We start from the raw sequence: 10,037 nt of genomic DNA, 5'->3' as shown, positions 1-10,037 counted from the left end.
AGCCAGGGGCGCAGTCTAGAGGCTGGTCTCGCTCCTTCCTTCCTCTGCGCCCCTTTATGTCACCATGGCAAACCCCCACGTGGTCCTGTACAGAGCAGAAGTGCCCCAGGACGTCAGGGCCTCCTGGGGGGGCTGGGCAGCAGACTGCAGGACATCAGGCAGCCCCAGGAAGGCCACATGCCGCTCACTCGGTAGGGCCCACGGGGCGAAGGCTGTGGAGAAAACACAGAGTCAGAGTTGGGACGTTGGGGGTGAGCTGACAAACAGGTCCTGACCAGGGGGGCCCAAATGCAAGAACTGCAGCTCAACTGGTGGTACAATGTAAGGCAAGCAGGCTCTCTAAACTCCCTGAGCCTCAGTTTCCCCATACGTAAAATGGGGTAGACAATAAATAGCACCCCTTTCATCAGGGGTCAGAGGATCTAGTCCAACAATGTTTATCAGTCACGTAGAGAAGCGCCTAACACACAGTATCCACAGGTGGGTCTTGTGCTTCATTATTATCTGAGTCAAAGACCAGACTGAGTCAGGCGTGGTGGCTCATGCTTGTAATCCCAGTACTCGGGAGGCTGAGACAGGGGGATTGCAGGGTGCAGCCAGCCTCAGCTACTTAGGCCCTCTGCAACTTACTGACACCTATTTCAAAAAGAGAATTAATAGCCCAGCATGGTGGTGCATGCTTGTAATCCCAGTACTTGGGAGGCTGAGACAGGAGGATCATAGTTCGAAACTGGCCTTGGCAGCTTAGTGAGGCTCTCAGCAACTTAGTGAGACCCTGGTTCTAAATCAAATATAAAAATAGAAGCCGGGCGTGGTGGTGCACGCTTGTAATCCCAGCATTTGGGAGGCCAAGATCGGAGGATTGAGGTTCGCGGACAGCCTCAGCTACTTAGCGAGGCCCTCTGCAACTCAGTGAGACCCGGTTTCAAAAAAAAAGAATAAATCAAATATAAAAATAGGACTGGGGGTATTGTCCAAAGGTAAAAGGCCCTTGGGTTCCACCCCAGTACCACACACACACACACAAAAAAAAAAAAGTTAAAAAATAGGGCTGGGGTGTAGCTCAAAGGTAGAATGCCCCGAGTTCCGTTCTCAGTTCTACATACACAAAAATAGACTAGACTGAGAAAAACAGAGAAGCAATAAGTACAGTGTGAGACACTAAACAGTTGCAAAGCCTAAGAGCAGGAAGTGGAATTACTAGCTGGACGTGGTGGACACGCTTCTAATCCCAGCATTTGGGAGGCTGAGACAGGAGGATCGCGGTTCACAGACAGCCTCAGCTACTTAGTGAGGCCCTCTGCAACTTAGTGAGACCCTGTTTCAAAATAAAGAATAAGCCGGACGTGGTGGTTCACACTTGTAATGCCCGTGCTTGGGAGGCAGAGACAGGAGGATCGCGCAGGTTTGAAGCCAGCCGTGCGCGCTGGCTTAGGAGACCCTGTTTCCAAATAAAAATGTAAAAATAGGTCTGGGAGTGTAGCCCGGAGGTAGAAGGGCTTCTAGGAACCCCAGTACCACCAAAAAATAAAAAATAATAAAAAAAATCAGGCCTGGGGTGTATATCGGAGGTAGAATGCCTCGGGTTCCATTCCCAGAACCGCAAAAAAAAAAAAAAGTGGAATTCTCAATCAGAACCAAATAGCACATCCTTCCCTTCCCCATCCATTTCTCTCTCCCTCCGAAAGCCTCCAGCAGCCCCATCCAACAGACAAAAAGACTGAGTGTCCAGCAGAAGCAGCCAAGGCAAGACTCAAACCCAGGGCCATGAGGCTCTGTGCCTTGGTTGTGTGAGACAAACCCAGGGGAATCACTCGCCTCGAGCACCAGGTGCCCCTCTGTAGAGTCAGCACCCCGCTGCACAAGGCAGTGGCTGAGGGTGAATTGACCCAATGTGTCCAGGGGGCTTGGCACAAGAAACACACAGAAAAGGCAGATGTCATCATTTGCTCCTGATGCAACTATACATCTCTTCCCCTTGGGCACATGCTTACAGGTGTGCACAGCAACCCAGGACACCAAGTGAGCAAACCCCTGCCTAGGACTCCATGCTGCCCAGGGATAGGCGAGGAGGCTTCCCACCCTGGGCCTGTGTCCACCAAGATAGCCAGCACTCTGAGTTCCAGCCTCTTCCTCCTTCAGCAAAAAGGCCCTACATAGGTCATGCCATTGCCCCGTCTCGCAGAGAGAAGGACCCACATGCTCCATTTAAACTGATGTCCTTGCCCAGAAGTGACCCCAAAACAGCCCGCCAGTCTCCCTAAACATGAGCTGATGACATACAGAGTGAGATTTCCCAGTTACCCAAGGAGTGCCTCTGTCAGTCACAGCGGTGAGAGCTGGCAAGAGTGCTCCCCAAACCCCAGGGACGTATGAGCCCCTGGGCTGAGGCAGCCAGCGAGGGGATTTGAGTCTTAGGTAGGTAGGGCCTTGGGGGTGAAGATCTTTGAACCCTTCCCAGTCCCAAGACTATATGATGTGACCGAGATCCAGCACTGCACGGCTAGCAGTTTATCCTAGAAGTGATAATCACAGAAGTATATAAAGATTTCTCCATAAGACTACAAATCCCTCTGCTGTTTATAACGGCAAATGTCCAACAATGGGAGACTGTAAATTATAATGCAAGCATATGACAGAATCCACTTACAATATGTCAAAGAAGGACATTACTGACATTTACCATATATATTATTGAAGCGGGAAACATTTATAAAACAGTTTGTATGTATGGTCATATTTCTGCTAAACATTTTTATGCATAGGAAAGAAGCTACTACTAAATATAAAATTAAAAACATGTTAACAAGTGAATATGTCTGGGAGATTGTTTTTGTTGTTGTTACTGAGGATTAAACCCACAGGCATATTACCTCGGAGATATAGCCCCAGCCCTTTTTTATTTTTTGTTTGGAAACAAGGTCTTGCTAGGTTGCTGACTAATGGACCACCCTGGTGGGCAGTGTTGACATGATATGGAATTCTCTGTCTCTCTCTGAACCTTTCTCTCAATTTTGCTAGGAACCTAAAACTGCTCTTTAAAAACTTCTTTTTAGAAGCCGGGTGTGATTGTACACACACTAAGCTGCTAGGTTGGTCTTGAACCTGCAGTCCTGGGATTACAGGCATGCACCACCACACCCGCTTGTCTGGGTGGTTTTTGGTTTTTGCTTTCTGTTTCTGAAAAGAGGAATGGGCAGCACGTTTGGTCCCAGCTGTGCCGATCCCCACTTGGTCCCACTGTGATCCCCAGTGATCACAATCCCTCTCCCAGACAGATGATCTCTGGGGCTCCTCCACCTCTGACGCTCTACACTGTAGCACTCACTACCTGGGTACTAGCTGGGTGCCAGCCAGCACCCAGGGGAACCAAAGGCAAGAGCGCAGGCATCTACAGCGTGGGGCCAGGAGGAGAGGTATCTGGAGAACTGAGAAGTACCTGAGCTCTCTGGTGGCGAGAGCAGGGCTAGGGAAGGCTTCCTGAAGGAAGTGGTGCCGAGCCTGCACTGCAGAACATGAAGTAAGAGGGACTGGCCCTGCCACACACTATCAGGAGATAAGGAAGTGTGGGGTACTTTCCAGGGACTCCCTGCAATGTGGGTGACAGGAGGGCAAGAAAGGGCAGGTGTTCTGGGCAGAGCCAGGAAGACTGGAGTGACTGGTCCTGTTTACTCCCAGGGTGCGCTGTGTCCCACTTACCACTGATAAGGAAGCTGCCTGCAGCCGCGCCAATCCCCACCCCTTGGCCTGGGGCCAGGACAGAAGCACAGCGGATAAGGAGTAGGGATGCCATAGTGCTGCCCTGCGCACAGAAGAGGAGAGCCTGAGTACCACGGCCAATGACCCTCCATCACACTAACAGCCTTTCAGCGTGTTAATAAAGCGGTCCATAGAATCTCCGGCATCTGGGGGTCAGGACCCTTGTGGGAATATGACAACATTTTCAGATATGAAAATATGTACATTAAAAAAAAATACATGGTTAGCCAGGCACAGCAGCAGAGGCCTGCTGTAATCCCAGTACTTGGGAGGCTGAGGCAGAAAGAGTGCAGGTTTGAGGCCAGCCTCAGCCACTTAGCAAGACGCTCAGCAACTTAGCAGGACCTTGTTTCAAAATAAACAACAAAAAAGTGCCGGGGGTATAGATATACCTCTACAGAGGTAGAATGCTTCTGGGTCCAGTCCCCAGTACCAAAATAAAAATAAACAAAATGAAGTTTATATAACTGCCAGACGCTAAGTGTTGAGGGGATGAACACAGGATTACTAAGGCTATCTGTATGAAGTCAGAATGGTTGATACATGTCATTTAGCATTTGTCCACCTACAGGATGCTTAACACCAGGAGTTAGCCCTATAATAAACTATGGGGTCTGGCGACAATGATGTGTCCATGTAGACTCACCAAGCGTAACAATGGACCACCCTGGTGGGCAGTGTTGACATGATATGGAATTCTCTGTCTCTCTCTGAACCTTTCTCTCAATTTTGCTAGGAACCTAAAACTGCTCTTTAAAAACTTCTTTTTAGAAGCCGAGTGTGATTGTACACACCTATGATCCCTGTACTTGGGAGGCTGAGACTGGAGGATGGCAGGTTTGCGGACAGCCTCAGCATGTAGTGAGACTCTCATCAACCTAGTGAGACCCTGTTTCCAAAAAAACAATAAAATCAGGCTAGGGGTATACCTCAAAGGTAAAATGTCTCTGGGTTCAATTCCCAGTACCCCACACACACACGAAAAAAAATACTTCTTTTTAAAAATACATATGTGTATATCTGGAAGATGTGACCATTTCAAGGAATTCAGACCCTGTCCCCAAGCCCATCCGTGGCCTCAGAGTCCTATAAGAGTAACCAGTGGAGCCCGCTGGCTACCCGGGCAGGCTGGAGCCAGGTGGCTTCTGTCCAACCCACACCCCACCACCTAGCAACTGTGCACCTGGGGCAGGTTATTTAATGGTGCCTCAGTTTCCTAGGCTGTGAAACAGCAGTTTTACATACTTCCTAAGATTGTGAAAATCAAGCGAGTTGATGCCCAAAGCACTGGTGACCTGTCTGCTGCTATACCCTGGACCCTGTGGTTCGTTCACAATGTGGACAACTTAGCTCACGAGGTGCCTCAGAGCCCACCTCCCGGCCGAGTCCGACAGTGGGAACCAGGCAGTGGCCACAGGCTGATGTCACCGAGCATAACGAAGGCCCCAGCGGCTCCAACACCACCGCCTCCCGTCACCGCGCACCTGAGAAGAATCCCATCTTTGCAGGGTGTGCCCTTCCCGAGAAGCTGGGATACAGCCATAGCCAAATCCAGGCCTAGAGCAGGCCGAATAGCCCTGTCCCCCCCGAGAAAGCCACGTGTCCTGGGTGGGGGAAGGCTCTGTGAACACAGCACCAACCACCCAGCTGGCTGGTGAGGGGGCCTCCCACAGCCTCCCCACCCCACACAGAGCCCTCCGCCAGCCTGTCTTGGCCCTTCTCTGGTGGTTGGTTGGTTAGTTCTTTGGTTGGCTAGTTTGACCTGCTGGTGGAACTAGGGATTGAACCGAGGGACTTTCTACCTCTGAGCTATATCCCCAGTCCTATTTTATTTTTCATTTTGAAGCAGGCTCTCAGTAAGTGGCTGATGGTCTTGCTAAGTTGCTAAGGCTGTCCTTGAACCTGCAATCTTCCTGTCTCAGCCTTCCAAGTGCTGAGATTATAGGTGTGCACTCCACTCAACACATTCCAGAGCCCCGCAGCTCTGAGGGGGAAGGACCAGGCGCTTCCAATCCCGTGGAGCTTGGCTGAGGCCTTATCCCCCATCACCCCGGGCTGTGAAATACCATCACTTTCCCCTAAACCATAGCTGTGCCCAACCAGTCCCCAGTTGGTCCTGCACCTAGGCTTTCAGGATGTTTCCCAAGCCCCCAGGACACTTACACAGTCTTCACCAACCCAGTTCCAACGTCATCACCTCTCTGAAGTCATCTCCAGCCCCTTTCCATCCCGTCTCACCCCCAGGCTCCTGCCCAATCTACTCACAGTGCAAGGGGACGAACCAGGACCCTGGGGCCAAGCTGAATACTGATGTGCATTCTTTGGTTTGCATGGCTTTTTTTTAAATTTGGGATTTATTGACTTTTTTTTTTCCAGTACTGGGGATGAAAGCCAGGGGCATTCTACCTCTGAGATATACCCCCAGCCCTATTTGTTTTTAAAATTCTTTATTTTGAAACAGGGTTTCACTGAGTTGCAAAGGGCCTAAGTAGCTGAAGCTGGCGGGAACCTGGGTCATCCTGCCTCAGCCTTCCAAATGCTGGGATTACAAGAGTGCGCCACCACATCTGGCTAGTTATTGACATTTTAAAATGAGGAGAATTCATATTAAAGTCAGAACTTCTAATTCTTTTTTCTTTTTTTCTTTTTGGTGCTAGGAACAAAACCCAGGAGCATTGTACCTCTTAGCTACACCCCCAGCCCTTTTGATTTTTTATTTTCAAATAGGTTCTCGCTAAGTTGCTGAGTCTGGCCTTAGACCTGCAATCCTCCTGTTGCAGCCTCCCAAGAACTGGGATTACAGGCATGTGCCACTGCACACACTCTTAACTTTGTGTGTGTGTGTGGTACCAGGGATAGAACCCAGGGGCATTTTACCTCCTAGCTACACTCCCAACCCTATTTTTTTTATTTTTTATTTTGAAACAGGGTCTCACTGAGTTACCAAGGACCTCACTAAGTAGCTGAGGCTGTCCGCAAATCATGATCTTCCTGTCTCAGCCTCCCGAATGCTGGGATTACAAACATGCGCCACCAAGTTTAACATTTTATTTATTTATTTATTTATTTTGCAGTACTGGGGATGGAACCCAGGAGCATTCTACCTCTGAGCTGCATTCCCAGCCCTATTTTTTTATTCTTTATTTTGAAACCAGGTCTCACCGAATTGCAAAGGGCCTCACTAAGTGGGGGAGGCTGTCCTCGAACCGCAATCCTCTTGTCTCAGCCTCCTGAATGCTGGGATTACAAGTGTGTGCCACCATGCCTGGCTCTAACTTCTCTTTTAAAAAAGGCACACATCAGCCAGGCGTGGTGGTGCACGCTTGTAATCCCTGAACTTGGGAGGCAGAGACAGGAGGATCACACAGTTTCGAAGCCAGCCGTGCTGGCTTCAGAGACCCTGTTTCCAAATAAAAAATATAAAATAGGTTTGGGAGTGTAGCCCAGAGGTAGAAGGGTTTCCAGGAACCCTAGTACCACTAAAAAAAAAAAAAAAAAAAAAAAAAGGCTCACATCCCCATAGTTGCTGTGGCCTGAGGCAGGTGCAGTTCCTGCCTCGGGTGGGCCATGTGTCTCCCAGTTAACACAGTCAACATCTCCCTTACGGTCTCACAGTCAACCTTCCCTCTTTCAGCTTCCTGTCAATGCCCAGGGGCACAAGGGCCTGTTCTCTGTACTGATTAAACCCAGGCATTTCCATACCACTCTGCCTCCCACAGCCCACAGATCCCCAGGGCAGACCCAGGACTCACTACCTCTGCATGGACAGGTCTGCCAGGCACCCAGAACACAGAGGTCCCCAGCAAACAATGTTGTTTTTTTCCTTCTTCCCTGAGCCCTGGGTGCCACTCAAGGGCTAGAACCAAGTCTGATTTATCACAAAAGCTCCCACTGACCCTAGAGCCAGCTTCTTATAGAGGACTCAGGATATAAATGAGTAGACAGCTGCTATTATACCAAATTTCTAGATTAAAAGAAGATTCCAAGGTAAACTGACTTGCATGGTCACATGAAAAACACTAATCTTGGTTCAAATGGTTTTCCTTCCTGGTTTTGAGTTTGTTCTTTTATTTCTCCATAAACCCAGGGGTTTTCGATAATAAAGTAATAATAACAACAACACCAGTATAATTATCATCAGTATTAATACTAATACCACATCTTGAGCATTTGCTATGAGCCTAGCACTATGCTAAGCACTTCTCATACATTATCTCATCAAATCCTTACAACCAATACTGTCATTATCCACATTTACAGTTAAGGAAATAAGGATCAGAGAGGTTAACTCATTTGCCCAAGTCACACAGCTCATCTGAGGCAGAGCTGAAATTTGAACCCAAACCCCATGAGAAGGAGCGTTCCGGAGCCAGCAAGGGGACCTTGGCTGGGGAGTATGAAGGGGACCCTCAGCCACTGAGGCCTCTAGCCCTCAGCCGGGCTCCCACTGTGCTCTCCCAGCCCTAACCCCAGCTTTCCCTGCCAAGGTGCTGGGGATAATAAATGAGATGCTCTGGTTGTCATGGAGACACCATGGCAACGCTGCACTTTCGGGAAATACCACGGTAACCGTGGCCACTGCTCTGGAGTTGAAAGTCACTCCCTACCCTACCCCAAAGTGCTCTGATCTCCACAGTCCTGCTCAGGACCTTAAGGCCCCTCAGGGGGCCTTCTTCTTATAGAGTCTCTGTCCAGAGACTGGGGCCGGGCCCTGGACAAATGAGTAGGCTCCAGGAGTGAGACTGAGAGCACCCTCAGAGTAACACGGAGACTGAGCTAGCTCTGCGTGTGACAGTGAAGTGTGCCTGACAGCCTGTCTCACATGTGCTTGGCACCTACTGTGTGCTGACGGGCTCCTGGGAAGGGCTACAGGCTCATCCTGTTTGACCCTAACATCCCAGGAGACCACAGTGCTGTGTCTGTTAAGATTTGGCCTGGACCCAGCACCTGGGCTTGAATCTTGGCTCTATTATTTGCTAGCCTTGAGACATTTGCCCAAATCTCCCAACTTCTCTGAGCCTCAGTTTCTTCAACTGTAAAATGGGATTTATTTATTTATTTATTTATTTTGCAATACTGGGGATTGAACACAGGGGCATTCTCCCTCTAAGTTACACACCAATCCCTATTTCTTTATCCTTTATTTTGAAACAGGGTCTCACTAAGTAGCTGAGGCTAGCAGAAAACCTGTGATCCTCCTGTTTCAGCCTCCCAAGTACGAGGATTACAAGTGTGCGCCACTATGCCCAGCTAAAATGGTTTTATACTGCTTCTTTGACCTCTGAGCTACACCCCATGCCTTATTTATTTTGAAACAGGGTCTCGCTAAGTTGCAGAGGGCCTCACTAAGTAGCTGAGGCTGGTTGAGAACCATGATCCTCTGGTCTCAGTCTCCCGAATGCTGGGATTACAAGCGTGCGCCACCACGCCCAGCTTATACTGCTTCTCTATCTTGAGGACCAGCTGCCACAACTAAGAGAGATGATGCATGTTTAACACTCAGCTCAGCCAAGCACACCTGTAATGCCCAGTACTCGAGGGCCGATACAGGGGCATCGCAGGTTTGAGGCCAACCCCTCTGCAAGTCTCTCTGCAGCTTAGTGAGATCTTATTTCAGAATTTAAAAGGGGCAGAGGGTTTTGAGGGTACAGCTTAGAGGTGGAATGCCCCTGGGTTCAATCCCTAGTACCAAAAGAAAAGAAAAAAGAAATTATTCAGCTCAGAGCCTAGCTCATGATAATACAGGCTACTAAAGTGGTTATCCATTTAACATATTTGACAACTGAGGCTCAGAAAGGAACTGGCTCACAGCCACATGTGAATAGTGGATCCAGAAAGAGGGAAAGCTGGCGTTCGGGGCAGAGGGAATGAGCAAGAAAATGGGCTCCAGGAAGGACTCTTAGGTTTGCTATCACCACGGGAATTGCAAAAGCAGGTGGTCTTCCCTGTTCCCTCAGTTTGTGTTTACTGAGCACCACTAGGCAACAAACACAGCACGAGGCACCAAAGGCGGTAGTGACCCAGACCTTCAAACTAAGGTTTCTAAAGGCCTTCAGATATCTTGGTGAGATGTTACTTCAGGGTAAATGTGGCAAGATCTTCTCAGCCCCAGGTCTTCCCTCCCATCACACAGCTTATCGCCAGCCTGGATCTTTCATGGCAATGCTCCCTAAAAACCACATTCCCCCCCACACACACATACACACAAACATACATGAACAACACAAGCAAACTCACACGACACTGACATGTACAAAAGGCATCATCACAGGCCTCTG

Source organism: Muscardinus avellanarius (assembly GCF_963383645.1).
Source record: "Muscardinus avellanarius genome assembly, chromosome: 7".
Taxonomy (NCBI): domain Eukaryota; kingdom Metazoa; phylum Chordata; class Mammalia; order Rodentia; family Gliridae; genus Muscardinus; species Muscardinus avellanarius.
The sequence above is the reverse complement of the archived record's forward strand: the minus strand, read 5'-3'. Positions refer to the sequence as shown.